A 17705-nucleotide genomic window follows, 5' to 3' on the forward strand; every position below is an offset into this window, starting at 1 on the left:
TATTTGTCCTACACTCATATTTCCTCCGGTCTTTTTTACTTCGCGTATAGATTTGTGTAAGTCAGTTTTTTTTTTTTTTTGCAAACTTTGACAATATATAAAAATATGAACATCTACAATACTAAATATATATACTATGAAACTATATTTCATAAGGAATCTAACAATATTGATTTGGCATCGTGAATGTTGATACTTTTTTATATAAATTTGGTCAAAGTATAGATACTTTGACTTCGGGCACAACTTATATGCAGACTAAAACTGACCGGAGGGAGTACATTATTGGATGAAGCCCAAGGGCAACAGTGTGTGGGATGACTTGTGTCGATTCTGACTCGATCGTTGAATTTGAAAAACTTGTTGAACATCCATTTTTTACTATCTACTATAGAGCAACCACCTACAATCCTTTATTCCATAATTTTTTCCGAGACCTATTTAAACCCGCTTCTACTAGGAGTCGAACTCATGACCTAGGGTGCTACTAAGGTTTCTACAACCACTAAGGTTGAACATTCGATTATCTCGGATGTAATATTTACATTTAAACTACTGATCTAATAGTGATACTTGCATGTTATTTATGGTTAAATTTGTTGGGTTCTACGGTACGGTGTGTCGACTGCAAATTAAAAATTTTCTACCCAAAGAACATCTAGGAACATGCTACAGAGATGGATCATGGATCGTTACCATGCAGTGGAAGTAGATTTGGGGCAGCGCGTCTCCGGAGTCGTCTCCTCCTCGTCGATCTCCCACGTAGCTGATCGAATCCCGCGAACAGGTTCGCCAGAGCGGCGCAAGTGCACCACCTCTAACGGTATCCGCGCGTGCAGGAGGAACGTCGTGCGGCGGACTGCTAGGTCCGATCACACAACCGATGACGAGTGGAGGTGGCTAGTTACAACACATGCAAAAGCCCTAACAACGGCACCGAAGCGATCAACTCAATAAGTGTGCCGCACCTCCACTACATATAGGCATCCGTCGCGGGCTCAACACCTGGGCCTCGCACGGATCATAAAAGCCCAAAAGCTGTTCGACCGGGGTCCGAGGCTGAGTAGGATCACATCTAACTAGTGGAGTCAGATCAGGCCTCACAGGTTCCTTCTCTTAAGCGCGCGACCCCTTAGGTTCAAGTTGGCTTGGTCGCAGGTCGGATCACCTCCACCTGATTGGTTGGTAGTGGCCTCTAGCAAGGCGTGCCGACCACCAAGCAGACTATGAAGCCGGTTGGCGAACCTGTACATCACACTTTCATTCCCTTTGCCACACGATATATATTGTCAGGCTCAAGGCAAGTCTGTAATCCTTGTGCTAACCCGACCTCTTTCTCGTTCCAATGATGCCAAACCAAACCGGATTATCTCATAATCCCTGTCGCATGGCCATGCTTATCCTGGTCGGATCACACGAGGGGCCCAGAGTATATCTCTCCTGATCGGTGGGGCAAATCCCATCTTGCTCGACCATGTCTCGCAGCATGGGTCTGGACAAGCCCGAAAACCTACCTTTGTAACTACCCAGTCACGGAGTAGTGTTTGGTCGGCCCAAACCAAGTCTTTCACCATCCCAAGTACATGCGTCAGCTCAGGTCTTACGACATAGAACATATGTTCCACTAGAGACTCACAGATGACATATCACTGCGTCTCACAGTTGGGTCTGTCCGACTAAAAAGGACCTTATCTCGACTCGGATCCGACTATGTTGGATCCGACCAGACCTTTCCAAGTCAATATTATCCGGTTAACATCCAATGCTCAACGGCTAGTGAGACCGAGCCATCTACCGTGTCATATGCTAGTCTAGTCAGCTGCGTGTCCACACAGCCCTTGCGACTAGGGACCTTTTAGGACAGTCATCATACAATGCATAGTCCCACAAACAAGTCATGTACTTGTTGATATACTGTAACGCCCTCGATGCGGCTATATCTCCCACATGTCGAAGCACGACTTAGAGGCATAACCGCATTGAAAGCAATGTCACAAGTGAGGTAATCTTCACACAACCCATGTAATACATAAGGGAAAGAGATACATAGTTGGCTTACAATCGCCACTTCACACAATACATGAATAAAGTATTACATCAACCAGTTACAATCAAGGCCCGACTACGGAGCCAAAATAAAAGAAGACTACCCCAAATGCTACACAGATCCCCGATCGACCCCAACTGGGCTCCACTACTGATCGACTAGAACGAAACAACACAAAGGACAAGATCTTCAAAGAGCTCCTCCTTGAGCTTGGTTGCGTCACCTGCACGGTATCGTCGGCACCTGCAAGCTGGTTTGGAAAGCATCTGTGAGTCACGGGGACTCAGCAATCTCACACCCTCGCGATCAAGACTATTTAAGCTTATAGGAAGGGTAAAAGGTATGAGGTGGAGCTGCAGCAAGCGACTAGCATATATGGTGGCTAACATACGCAAATGAGAGCGAGAAGAGAAGGCAAAAGCACGGTCGAACAACTATGATCAAGAAGTGATCCTAGAACAACCTATGTCAAGCATAACTCCAACACCATATTCGCTTCCCAGACTCCGCCGAGAAGAGACCGTCACGGTAACACACGCGGTTGGTGTATTTTAATTAAGATCAACTTTAGGTTTTCTACAACCGGACATTAACAAATTCCCATCTACCCATAACCGCGGGCACGGCTTTCGAAAGTTCAAATCCCTGCAGGGGTGTCCCAACTTAGCCCATCACAAGCTCTCACGGTCAACGAAGGAAATTCCTTCTCCCAAGACAATCCGATCAGACTCAGCATCCCGGTTACAAGACATCCTCGACAATGGTAAAACAAGTCCAGCAACACCGCCCGAATGTGCTGACAAATCCCGATAGGAGCTGCACATATCCCGTTCTCAGGGCACACTCAGATGAGACATCCTACGAGTAAAACCAACCCTCAAGTTGCCCCGAGGTGGCCCCGCAGTCTACTCGGTCGGACCAACACTCAGAGGAGCACTAGCCCAGGGGGGGGTTAAATAAAGATGACCCTTGAGTCCGCGGAACCCAACGGAAAAAGAGGCTAGGTGGCGAATGGTAAAACCAATGTTGGGCATTGCTGGAGGAGTTTTATTCAAGGTGAACTGTCAAGGGGTTCTCATTATAACCCAACCGTGTAAGGAACGCAAAATCCGGGACATAACACCGATATGACGGAAACTAGGGCGGCAAGAGTGGAACAAAACACCAGGCATAAGGCCGAGCCTTCCACCCTTTACCAAGTATATAGATGCATTAATTAAATAATAGATATTGTGATATCCCAACAAAATATCCATGTTCCAAACATGGAACAAGCTCCAAACTTCACCTGCAACTAACAACACTATAAGAGGGGCTGAGCAAAGCGGTAACATGGCCAAACAATGGTTTGCTAGGACAAGGTGGGTTAGAGGCTTGGCTCAACAATATGGGAGGCATGATAAGCAAGTGGTAGGTATCGCGGCATAGGCATAGCAAAAGAGCGAGCAACTAGCAAGCAAAGATAGAGTGATTTCGAGAGTATGGTCATCTAGCCTGAAATCCCGCAAGGAAGAAGAACGAGTTCATGAAGAAGACAAACGGACGTAGTAGAACGGGTCCTCACAAACGCGACATTACCGGATCCAACCCGAAGAAGCAACACCGGAAAGGAGCACACAACATAGTAAACAACCACCACATAACATGGCATGATGCACAATCAAGTATGATGCATGTCCGGTTTTAATATGCATGGCATGGGAAAGTGCACAACCAATCCTACAAATTAAGTGGAGCTCATTATGCAACGGAGTTGCATATTGAAGAAAACACCACATGACTTATTTAGTTCTCTCTCTTTTATGTACCCAACAAGGTTAAATGTTGTTAGCATGGCAAGAGGTGAAGCATGATGAAACTATCTAATCTAGGAAAGTTTAAATGAGGCCGGAAACAACGAACAACAATTCCGGAAAATCCTCATATGCATATATTAGGTTTGGTACTGTTCTGCCCTAAACCTTATTTTATAGTTGTTAAACATGCAAAGTGATGCCACCATGTTAAACTATGCATTTTTCTACCCAAATTACATATAAAGATTATTTAAAACCGAGCTACGGTTAATTAGTTATGAATTAAAGCATTTTAGCAAGTTATTTAAGCAAATTTAAACAAACAACATTTTAAACATTTTAGACATGGATGAAAGTGGCAAATTATTAATCTACACAAAATTCTAAACAAGTTTCATATATAACTTATTTTAATCCGATGCACGGTTTGTGAGATATTAAATGCATGAACATGAGGGTCTTTTCTGTAAAACAGCAAACTCTGGATAAATAGCTAAATTCGCAGGCAGGAAAAAAACAATGAACGGGCCTAATCTGCTAGGCACTGGGGCGCTCACCAAGGCCAAGGCCCAGTCGATGGTGAGGTGGACCGGTTGGGCTGCGATCTGGCACGGGAGGAGGCGCGCTGGGTCGGTCTGCATTGGTCCAATCGGGGAAGGGTCAACGCGAGCGCTCTCCTCGCTCGCTCGATCTGGCAGCGGTGCGAGCAGAGGCACGAAGCAGGGGAACTCGGCGACAACGAGGAAGGAGGCAGGGGCGTCCTGGGTGGCCAGATGGCCGGCGGCTTGCCGGAGTTGGCCGGAGCAACGACGTGGTGGCGAGGTCGAGGCGCCGTTGGAGAGGTTGGAGGCGGCCATGAGCAGGAAGCGGCAGGGGAAACGTGCACCAAGGCGGAGGCAGTGCAGCCCAGCGTCATGGAGAAGGACTCCGGCGAGGGGACTCCGGGACGGCGCGGATCCGGGCGAGGAAGGTAGCAGAGGACGGGAGGTGAGGCAGATGAGCCGCTCCGGCCAAATCCAATCCATGGCGGCAGCGCAGGCGAAGGTCCTGGTGGTGGCATCCATGGCGTGGCTTGGCGGCCTGGGACGGGAGCAGCACGCAGGGAGGTCCGGCGGGCAGAGAAACGTGTGAAACAGGTCGGCCATCGCTGGATCCGGGCAACGGCGGCCGCGGACTAAGCTCGATGGCGGCGCTGCTCCAAATCCACGGCAGCGGCGGCGAGCTCCTGCGAGAGGAACGGGAGGGAGAGAGAGGTTAGAGGGGAAGAAACATCGGGAAGGAGGAGGAAGGACAGGGAGGAGGCCGATCCTGGTGGCTGGGTTCGCCGGCTATGACGACTCCATGGAGGGAGGAGAGGGGATCAGGTGCGGCTGCGCTGAAAACCAGGAGGGGGTCGGAGGCTGCTTGGGTTGGGGAATGGATCCCGAGAGATTTGAGTGGGTGGCGGCGCATGATGGGATGGATGGGACATACGGGCTAAAATCTAGGGATTAGTCTAGGGTTGCCACTATATATAGCAAGCCGGATAGGTTTAGGGGGTATAAGGTCCCTCCGATCATAATGGAACGGACGGGAAAAGTAGCTTAGGTAGCCCAAATAAGGAAACGGTGATATTTTGTAGATGTTTGGGGATGTTACGGATCCAACGGTGACGACTGTCCGGGTCGGGTCCGGGACCGATTTCGGACGCGCGCGGGAGGAGGGCCGCGGGCTGACGAGAGAGGTTAGGTTGGGCCTGGCGGTAGATAGTGGACTGTGGAGAGCGGGTTGGTCTGAGAGGAGAGGGGAGAGATGCAGCCCGGCACGATTTCCGGAGACCAAAAACGTCCGACGTTAGACCGGCTATAATGCCGCTATAGTTTAACGGTTGAGCTATCAAACGAACTCCGAATGCGATGAAACTTGACAGGCGGTCTATCTACACTATAATAAGACCACACGCCAACTTTCAACCCAATCCGAGAACATTTTCCGGCCACTTATAAAATAATATTTCGGACATGCCACGGGCGCATGCAAGTGTGTCTGGGCTCAGAACGGACAACGGAAGGAACGAGGAGACCGGGACAGATGCAAGTTTTTAAAACATGATGATGCAATGCACAAGATGATATGATAAGATGCAACACGCAAGCAAATGACATGGCAACGACAGCGAATAACTGGAAGACACCTGGCGCATCGGACTCGGGGCGTCACAACACTCCACCACTACGAGAGGATCTCGTCCCGAGATCTAGAATGGCATCGGAGGGAAAAAGAAGAGGAAGAGCAGCGGTAAAACTAAGTTGCTTCTTTGACAAACGAGTGAGACCAAAGAACCTTGAAAAGGTTTAGCCATTTGAGAAAAGAAAACAACGAAGATGCACAAAGTAGAAAACACTCCGTTAGAAAAAAAAAAGAAAACAAGGAAGAACAATTCGTATAGCACTCCGGTTGAGAAGAGATGCAAGACTTGATAACATGAAGGAACTTGAGTAGATAACACAATACTCCGGTTAAATAGATAAGCATGAAACACGATTCTGACAAAACAATAAGATGGGTTGAATTGAGCAACATCACAATGCCTCCGGATCAAGGAATAAAAGGTAGATCGTCGGAACAAAAGAACGGAGAAGAAAAAGAAAACTTCTAGCACAAATGGGCTTGGAAAACATCCTTGAAAGGGAGGATTGCACAGGGTTGTTGGGAAATCAACAACGAAAAGAATAAGCTTGTAGTGGGCTTATGAAAACATCTCAAAACTTAAGGTGAAATTTTGCCACTAACGAAAACAATAGATTGGATTGATATGAACAAGAAGACGATAAACTTATTTCGCCGGGAGGATAGATGAAGAACTTGGGTCATTTATAAGCACCATAAATAGCAACAAACCTTAGGGAAGGCTTTAGGTGAAACATGACACAAGATAACTCCAATGAAGAGGTTGATGGATTTAAAATACCTCATTCTTAACAACATGTGAATCATGAAACATGAACTCAAATTATGAAGAATGGCATAACACCACCTCAAATGATAAGGTTGAAAGAATTGCACTTTGAAATGCAAGATAAAGAATACTTGAGATCCTCTAAAAAGAATCTCGATGAACACTTCGAGAAGGAATTAAATCCTTGATGAACCACCATGTAAAGCCTCCATGAAGAACTCCGGTAACAAAAGGATGATCAAAAAAGGGAAAAGAAGTTGAAAACATAAGGTGAAGCCTTGCGATTATTTAGATGGAGCTTCGCGACGAGATAAAATGGAAAACTTCAGAACTCCGGAAAAGAAAGATGGAACAATTGAAACCGAGAATTTGAAGAATCTCCGGAATAAGGAATTAATCACTTGGATGAACAACAACAAAAAATAAGAATTCTGTTATGCTTATCCTTCACCAATTTAAATTGATGGCAAGCAGCGGATTTGGCATACTACTTATTCTCGTAGAAAGGATTAAGGTAGATATAGCACAAACTTGAGAAGGTCTTCAATGATCCACCGGAAGGATTGAAACAACGAATAAATTGATATGATAACGAATGACGAGAACTCTTGGACGAACCACCGTAAAAATTGAAAATGAATGAAGTAAAGGGATGAATCACCGGTAAGAATTAGCAAATGAACGAAGATTCTTAAGGGGATGAGAACGAAGAGATCACGAGCTGATTAGAGAAAACTTGAATGATGGACCGGTAAGATTGGAGAATGATAACTGACAGCTGAGAATGAATAAACCTGAATTGATGGACTCCGGATAACAAACTGAGAAGACTCTTGAATTGCTTCGGATGGGTGAAAAGAGTTCTGACAATTGAAAACAATTATGAGAGGATGGCGACAAGCTAGGATCATGAATCTTCAAGAGAACGGATATGATATGGAAACATCACCAAGAATTATTGAGGCACTCCAGAATGAAGAATGGAAAGGTTGAGCCAACGATGAAAAGAATTTGAAAGATCTTGGAGAAGGCATTTGACTGATGATAATTCATTCTTACGTCAAACTTTGAGATGAATTTGAAAATAGCTCTGGTAAAATTAGAAGAGTCAGGTAAGATCCTGGGAAAAGACCTGTGGGTTAGGGCCCACTCAAAAGAAACACCGTTGAAATGATTTAAAAGAGAGGTTGCACCGGTTGAATTAAATGACTTGAATGAGATAACATCCTCGAAAGAGCTTGAACGAATGTAGAGTGGAAACACGAATCTTCGAGATATCTTGAGCACTCCGGAACAATTGAATAGTGAGAAGTGGATGATTAAGAGGTGCACCGGCATGAGAAAGCATTAGAAACGAGGGAAAAGGGATATGATCAACACCAAAAGCTAGATTTGAAACCACCGGAGATGAAAGGAATGAAGAATGACGAACTTGAATCTCCGTTAGCATATTCCTGAGAATCACTGGATAAGAACATTGAAAGAGAGGAGTAAAGAGGCTTCACACACATAAGATGGATACTTGATAAAGAATTCCGAGTCCTTGAAGAAACAAGGGTGGGCGGGTGGGAAAACAAAGGCAGCTTGGGATGGATGAAACGAACACCGTTGAGAAAGCTGAGATTGAATCTTGCGGATGTTGAAGTGATCGGATCCATTTGAAGAGAAAACACGCCGGTTGAAAATGATTGACATGACAATCTCGATTATCATGAAGGATTGGTATTCACATAGAAATATGAGAACACCATTTAGGGAAGGTATGGAATCAACACTTGACTTCGAAGCAACTCGAATACCACAACTGAAAAACAAAAAAAACAAAGGATTGGCTTGCAGAATAAGCCGGAACAAACATATGATAGAGATTTCGTCCGAAGTTTTCATGGTGGGGCCTACACGGGCTCGATCATACAACACCATCATGTACAAGGCAGTGCACATGACATACGAAGCGTCCCCGAGTCGGCATAGCCAAGGACTCTTTAAGACACAACGAGACCACTGTAAAACCAATCATGGATACGCGGACCACTAGACGTCGAACCCCAATTTCATATCATACATATGTCGGAAAGATATCCTAAGAGCTACTTGAATTCCCACTTATAAACTCCTGAAATTTTTCGGTTATGCAATCAGGTGTTGGGGATACAGGGGAAGCATAATACCTCACCAAAACTAGCAAATCCTACATCCAGCTGTATCCACCCTTCAACACATAACCAAGAAACCTTCGGAAATCATTTACCTCAACCTTCGAAAAGCATCCGTTATACGAGTTATGGCGATACTCCCGAACTCCCGCCCCAGTACTGGGTGGCGTCGAGGTTATCTCACCAACAACTGCATAAAAGAGATTTTCGATGTCGGCGAAACTCAAGTATTCCAGAATCTCAACGATAAAATTGTGACGACAACACCTCGGAGCTCAACTCCCCGGGACACTGCCACAACCCCTAAATGTCAGGAGGCACCAAGAACAATGTTCTTGTCACAAAACCATCGGAACGATTCCAAGATACCCGCGTGATCCTAATTTTTTTTGTGAAATTTGAGAAGAGAAGAGTCAAAACTCTACGTCAGGATGCCTCACCAGAGCGACGAAGGGACTGAGGAGTAAAAAGAATCCTACTCTCCGATATATATAATCCTATAAGACTCAAAACATTTTAATAGACTCAACAACGCCAGCGATTCGATCAAGCAGGGGGGCTCCTAAAGTCGGGGAAGGCTCTGATACCAACTTGTAACACCCTCGATGCGGCTATATCTCCCACGTGTCGAAGCACGACTTAGAGGCATAACCGCATTGAAAGCAATGTCGCAAGTGAGGTAATCTTCACACAACCCATGTAATACATAAGGGAAAGAGATACATAGTTGGCTTACAATCGCCACTTCACACAATACATGAATAAAGCATTACATCAACCAGTTACAATCAAGGCCCGACTATGGAGCCAAAATAAAAGAAGACTACCCCAAATGCTACACAGATCCCCGATCGACCCCAACTGGGCTCCACTACTGATAGACTAGAACGAAACAACACAAAGGACAAGATCTTCAAAGAGCTCCTCCTTGAGCTTGGTTGCGTCACTTGCACGGTATCGTCGGCACCTGCAAGATGGTTTTGGAAGTATCTGTGAGTCACGGGGACTCAGCAATCTCACACCCTCGCGATCAAGACTATTTAAGCTTATAGGAAGGGTAAAAGGTATGAGGTGGAGCTGCAGCAAGCGACTAGCATATATGGTGGCTAACATACGCAAATGAGAGCGAGAAGAGAAGGCAAAAGCACGTCGAACAACTATGATCAAGAAGTGATCCTAGAACAACCTACGTCAAGCATAACTCCAACACCGTGTTCGCTTCCCGGACTCCGCCGAGAAGAGACCGTCATGGTAACACACGCGGTTGGTGTATTTTAATTAAGATCAACTTTAGGTTTTCTACAACCGGACATTAACAAATTCCCATCTGCCCATAACCGCGGGCACGGTTTTCAAAAGTTCAAATCCCTGCAGGGGTGTCCCAACTTAGCCCATCACAAGCTCTCACGGTCAACGAAGGATATTCCTTCTCCCCTGACAATCCGATCAGACTCGGCATCCCGGTTACAAGACATCCTCGACAATGGTAAAACAAGTCCAGCAACACCGCCCGAATGTGCCGACAAATCCCGATAGGAGCTGCACATATCTCGTTCTCAGGGCACACTCAGATGAGACATCCTACGAGTAAAACCAACCCTCAAGTTGCCCCGAGGTGGCCCCGCAGTCTACTCGGTCGAACCAACACTCAGAGGAGCACTGGCCCAGGGGGGTTTAAATAAAGATGACCCTTGAGTCCGCGGAACCCAAGGGAAAAAGAGGCTAGGTGGCGAATGGTAAAACCAATGTTGGGCATTGCTGGAGGAGTTATATTCAAGGCGAACTGTCAAGGGGTTCCCATTATAACCCAACCGTGTAAGGAACGCAAAATCCGGGAACATAACACCGATATGACGGAAACTAGGGCGGCAAGAGTGGAACAAAACACCAGGCATAAGGCTGAGCCTTCCACCCTTTACCAAGTATATAGATGCATTAATTAAATAAGAGATATTGTGATATCCCAAGAAAATATCCATGTTCCAAACATGGAACAAGCTCCAAACTTCACCTGCAACTAACAACGCTATAAGAGGGGTTGAGCAAAGCGGTAACATGGCCAAACAATGGTTTGCTAGGACAAGGTGGGTTAGAGGCTTGGCTCAACAATATGGGAGGCATGATAAGCAAGTGGTAGGTATCGCGGCATAGGCATAGCAAAAGAGCGAGCAACTAGCAAGCAAAGATAGAAGTGATTTCGAGGGTATGGTCATCTAGCCTGAAATCCCGCAAGGAAGAAGAACGAGTCCATGAAGAAGACAAACGGACGTAGTCGAACAGGTCCTCACAAACGCGACGTTACCGGATCCAACCCGAAGAAGCAACACCGGAAAGGAGCACACAACATAGTAAACAACCACCACATAACATGGCAGGATGCACAATCAAGTATGATGCATGTCCGGTTTTAATATGCATGGCATGGGAAAGTGCACAACCAATCCTACAAATTAAGTGGAGCTCATTATGCAACGAAGTTGCATATTGAAGAAAACACCACATGACTTATTTAGTTCTCTCTCGTTTATGTACCCAACAAGGTTAAATGTTGTTAGCATGGCAAGAGGTGAAGCATGATGAAACTATCTAATCTAGGAAAGTTTAAATGAGGCCGGAAACAACGAACAACAATTCCGGAAAATCCTCATATGCATATATTAGTTTTGGTACTGTTCTGCCCTAAACCTTATTTTATAGTTGTTAAACATGCAAAGTGATGCCACCATGTTAAACTATGCATTTTTCTACCCCAATTACATATAAAGATTATTTAAAACCGAGCTACGGTTAATTAGTTATGAATTAAAGCATTTTAGCAAGTTATTTAAGCAAATTTAAACAAACAACATTTTAAACATTTTAGACATGGATGAAAGTGGCAAATTATTAATCTACACAAAATTCTAAGCAAGTTTCATATATAACTTATTTTAATCTGATGCACGGTTTGTGAGATATTAAATGCATGAACATGAGGGTCTTTTCTGTAAAACAGCAAACTCTGGATAAATAGCTAAATTCGCAGGTAGGAAAAAAACAATGGAAGGGCCGAATCTGCTAGGCACTGGGGCGCTCACCAAGGCCAAGGCCCAGTCGATGGTGAGGTGGACCGGTTGGGCTGCGATCTGGCACGGGAGGAGGCGTGCTGGGCCGGTCTGCATTGGTCCAATCGGGGAAGGGTCAACGCGAGCGCTCTCCTCGCTCGCTCGATCTGGCAGCGGCGCGAGCAGAGGCACGAAGCAGGGGAACTCGGCGACAACGAGGAAGGAGGCAGGGGCGTCCTGGGTGGCCAGATGGCCGGCGGCTTGCCGGAGTTGGCCGGAGCAACGACGTGGTGGCGAGGTCGAGGCGCCGTTGGAGAGGTTGGAGGCGGCCATGAGCAGGAAGCGGCAGGGGCAAGGTGCACCGAGGCGGAGGCAGTGCAGCCCAGCGGCATGGAGAAGGACTCCGGCGAGGGGACTCCGAGACGGCGCGGCAGCGGATCCGGGAGAGGAAGGTAGCAGAGGACGGGAGGTGAGGCGGATGAGCCACTCCGGCCGGATCCAATCCATGGCAGCAGCGCAGGCGAAGGTCCTAGTGGTGGCATCCATGGCGTGGCTTGGCGGCCTGGGACGGGAGCAGCACGGAGGGAGGTCCGGCGGGCGGCGAAACGTGTGAAACAGGTCGGCCATCGTTGGATCCGGGCAACGGCGGCCGCGGACTAAGCTCGATGGCGGCGCTGCTCCAAATCCACGGCAGCGGCGGCGAGCTCCTGCGAGAGGAACGGGAGGGAGAGAGAGGTTAGAGGAGAAGAAACCTCGGGAAGGAGGAGGAAGGACATGGAGGAGGCCGATCCTAGTGGCTGGGTTCGCCGGCTGTGACGACTCCATGGAGGGAGGAGAGGGGATCAGGTGCGGCTGCGCTGAAAACCAGGAGGGGGTCGGAGGCTGCTTGGGTTGGGGAATGGATCCCGAGAGATTTGAGTGGGTGGCGGCGCATGATGGGATGGATGGGACATACGAACTAAAATCTAGGGATTAGTCTAGGGTTGCCACTATATATAGCAAGCCGGATAGGTTTAGGGGGTATAAGGTCCCTCTGATCATAATCGGACGGACGGGAAAAATAGCTTAGGTAGCCCAAATAAGGAAACGGTGATATTTTGTAGAGGTTTGGGGATGTTCCGGATCCAACGGTGACGACTGTCCGGGTCGGGTCCGGGACCGATTTCGGACGCGCGCGGGAGGAGGGTCGCGGGCTGACGAGAGAGGTTAGGTTGGGCCTGGCGGTAGGTAGTGGACTGTGGAGAGCGGGTTGGTCTGAGAGAAGAGGGGAGAGATGCAGCCTGGCACGATTTCCGGAGACCGAAAACGTCCGACGTTAGACCGGCTATAATGCCGCTATAGTTTAACGGTTGAGCTATCAAACGAACTCCGAATGCGATGAAACTTGACAGGCGGTCTATCTACACTATAATAAGACCACGCCAACTTTCAGCCCAATCCGAGAACATTTTCAGGCCACTTATAAAATAATATTTCGGACATGCCACGGGCGCGTGCAAGTGTGTTTGGGCTCAGAACGGACAACGGAAGGAACGAGGAGACCGGGACAGATGCAAGTTTTTAAAACATGATGATGCAATGCACAAGATGATATGATAAGATGCAACACGCAAGCAAATGACATGGCAACGACAGCGAATAACTGGAAGACACCTGGCGCATCAGACTCGGGGCGTCACATATACATCATTAATAATGTCCAAGGACTATTTTTATTCATAAACACATAGAAAATATCATCATACATAATTGCCTTTAGGGCACATCTCCAACAAAATTGTGCTATTTTCTATATTTATTTTGGGTGTTGCAGGCATAAAGTAAAAAAAACTGGGGCGGACATTTAGGGATAGGCTTGGATGGCGTGTCTGCGGACTGGTCAATTACGGTGTCCATTTTGAGGATCAATGTTGGAGATGCCTTAAGTTCTCTTTTGCTAACCCTCTCCAAAGCCCTAATTCTGAGCTGTGTATTTTGTTGACATATGTTACCGTTTAATCCCAACTATCAACATTTTCAAATATTGCAAGATCTAGAAAGTTGTTCAAAATTTTAGATTTCAGAAAGGCACATTGATACCTTGTATTGCAAAGCATGTCGACTATTATTTGTTTGCAACACACTAGTAGAAAATACAAAGTTCTCAATGATTCTAGCTTCAAGCCAACAATATCATTTTCACTGGTTAATTTGGCCACCTATTGGTATTGTTGAAAAGTAACTTGGGCTAGAGTCATTATTTGGACAGACTCGCTAGGATGGTGGCGAAACATATGAAAAGCATCAAATGCATGTGATATATGTGTTATCGCCTTCTCATATTGGTACCAGACCAAGTAACAACGGAACAAGAAGAGATCAAGATCAGAACGAACATGGACAGTGATAAAAGGCAAATAATTACTGTTGTGACAATTAAGCTTTGTGATCTGTCTAGATCATCATAGTCTAGACATGCCTTGTACCAGTAATAGTGGTATTTAGGCCCAAAGTGCCCTTCTACTCCCGATCTCAAATGCACCCTTATAAGCAGTAAAATAAAAAAAGTAAAAAAGAATCAAAATATTCTGATTTTTTAAACAGCAAACGTTGCTTACTTTCCTGCCTACGTGTATTTTGGCGATGAAATCACACCAGTGGAGGTCTGAGCAAAAGTAACAAAATCACCTCTCCAAAATGCTTTCAAAAATATTCTTTTTGGATCATCAGTATTTTCTCCCCAACATTAAGAATGTTTTTTCTTCATGAAATCTTCCAGGTATGTACAACATTCAACAATGTTCGTCGCCAAGAAAATTCAGTATTTATTTATTTACTATTTGTGTCGATTTTACTGTTCACAATGGTACATTTGAGCTCGGGAGCTGAAACGCCGTGTCCTAGGCAAGGATGTGATTCGCAACGCTAACTAAGGACAACTTGTTAAGTTATACTTCAACACCTAAACCCTGAAGTAACTGGCAAAGGAGCAATTCTCATAGTTCGAATGGCAAGAGAAATCATTCAACACTTGCATTTTGAGTGTGATGTGGCATGCTCTGTTTAGGGATTGTGCATATCACTTTGAATATTAAACCCCCCACTAATATTACTCATATTCTGGAACCTTTGGTTAGAAGACAATAATTGAGGCATGCACTTAGAAATTTCAGTTAAAATGTCTGTATTGCATGCGCCAGCTAGTTCTTCGAAAAGCTTAAACTGATGATGAAATATGGGCTATGCATTTATACTTCAATACTCCCTCTCATGTGTGGCTCTTCCGAGGCTAAGCATGAACTGGAAGTGGACTGTAATTATATTTAAATTGCATTAGTCAAGTCTTGAAGTCAAGACCTTTAGTCTTTGGTACCATGTAAAATTGGATGCATCAATCAATTCTTTCGAAAGCTCAAACTGATGGGAAACGGTAAGCTTGCATTTATATTTCAAAAGTGTCATTACATGTTGGTAATTTAGTTATGCCCTAACGATGCTATTTTTCATAATAAAAAATTCCATATCTCATTCGAAGGCGTGCAACTTATTTAATCTCGGGCACCACTTTGAGAGGTCGGAGTTCCAAAAGAATATAGTGCTAGGGAGCAAACATCTAGAGGCAATAATTTAAAATTTGGTTGCTATTGGTACATGACACATTGTAATGAATTGGACACCCTTGAGTTGGCCATACTTGACTTATTAATATCTTTGCTTAGGCCTTGCAATGTGCCAGTTCTGGTTGGCTGGATGCACTCATTAGGCAAAGGCCAGCCACAGTAAGATATTTGCTTCCAAACAACAGAAGACGCACACCCATAATTTTATGTTAGATGGAACAACATAGTATTATAAATCGAGGTTTCAAAGCTAGACATGACAATTCAATTTAAGCATCCAATTAATGATTTGAGCACCGTTAACTCACTGCTTCACTAACAAGGAATTGGACTGTATTTTTCACCTAAAATATGAAGCAACTTTTTTTTGCCTCATATCATTAATTTAGAAGAGTTTTGCTTGATTAATAATTACATAAAAATATGTTAAAACCAATATTACATCAAATAGGCACCAAAGCCAACCTCCACACTTGTTGTAGAATCCCTCCCACATATCAACGCACTATGCAAATGTTATTGGAAAAGGTCCAAAACAAATCTTGAATTTGTAGGTGAAAGCTAAATTAAACCCTGAACTCTCAATCCCTGAAATCAACACACCAAACTCTCTTATCCCGATCTATTTCAAACCTTGAGAGGACTTAGCCGGTATTTGCTGAATTGGGCCGGCCCATTAGCGCAGTCGCTCGCGCGCGCACACTGCTCTGGTTTTTCTTTGTTTTTTTCTTTTTCATTTCATTTCTTTATATTTTTTACAAACCTTGAGAGGACTTAGTGTCTAATTTTTTCTTCGTACCCAATGTACATTTTTAACGCACACATAAAATATTATTTGATATTTTCAAATACATTATGTAATTTTTTAATTACATGTTTCAATTTTTTTAAATACATGGTAATATTTTTCCAAATACATGTTTACATTTTCTTAATGACAATAACTATTTCATAAAACTACATGAACACTCTTTTGCATGGTTCAGAATTTTTAAATTTGTATACACTTTTTTCAAACACATGCCACGTATATATTCTGTTAAGTGTAAGGCACATTTTTTTACAACACGCAAACATATTTTTTTACATTGTACACACATTTTTTTTGAAAATGTCACAAACACATTTTTTGAAACTCGTGAACATTTTTAAAATGTTACATTTTTTCGAATATACGAAACATTTTTTGAATCACACAAATATTATACATTGTATAAAAATTTGTTTGAATTGGTCCATACATTTTTTAAAAAACTAGTGATATTTTTTAGATGTCACAAAATATTTTATTTTAATTTGTTCAGATTTCGAAATTTGTTCCTGTTTTTTTAATTTTTCATGTCTGGTGGGCCGGCCCAGTCGAGTCCTTAGCCAATAATCCGAAACATTTTCTGAAAACATTATTTACAAAATTCCAAAAACATTATTTATAAAATGTGACACAATTTTTGAAATCCGAAACATTTTCATAGCATGTGAAAGCTGTTGAAATTCTGAACATTTTTTTAGAACTCTTTTTTGAAATCACAAACAGTTTTAAAAACACAAATAGAATTTTGAAATTCCAGAAAAATAGAAAAACAAAAAATGAATTGTATTTGTGCGAAAATTAGAAACAGGAATATTTTTAACTTCTGAGAAGTTCACGATTTCTTGTTGTGTTATAGTGGGCCGGCCCAGATTCTTGTCCCTTAGTGTAAAGGTTATCCCGGACGGGATTATCTTATTCCTAATGTGGCAAACAGGTCTAGGGTCCAAAATAGACCGGGATTACAAGTTCAGAGTGCCAATTTTCGGGATTCAAAGTTTAGGGTTTGATTTAGCTTTCACCTACAAATTTAAGGTTTATTTTGGACTTATGGCAATGTTATCACCCTCGAACTTCGTCAGAACTCCTATTATGCACCTGTTGCGGCGGAATGTCGCTAGATTATGCGTTGGGCCGAGCCCAATTGTGTTCTCTTGCCTCTTTTTTTTGTCTTATTGTTCGTCTATAAAAAATAGTCGTCGTTAATGACCAAAAAAATCAGCTAGTAGTTTTTTTGATAGATTTGAAAAGGTTCATGAATGCAAATTTTAGAAATATTCACAATTTTGAGTTTGCATTTCTCTCTGAATATTAAAA

This window comes from Triticum urartu, chromosome 3A (assembly GCF_056163025.1).
Source record: "Triticum urartu cultivar PI428250 chromosome 3A, HENAU_Tu73, whole genome shotgun sequence".
NCBI classification, from domain to species: Eukaryota; Viridiplantae; Streptophyta; class Magnoliopsida; order Poales; family Poaceae; genus Triticum; species Triticum urartu.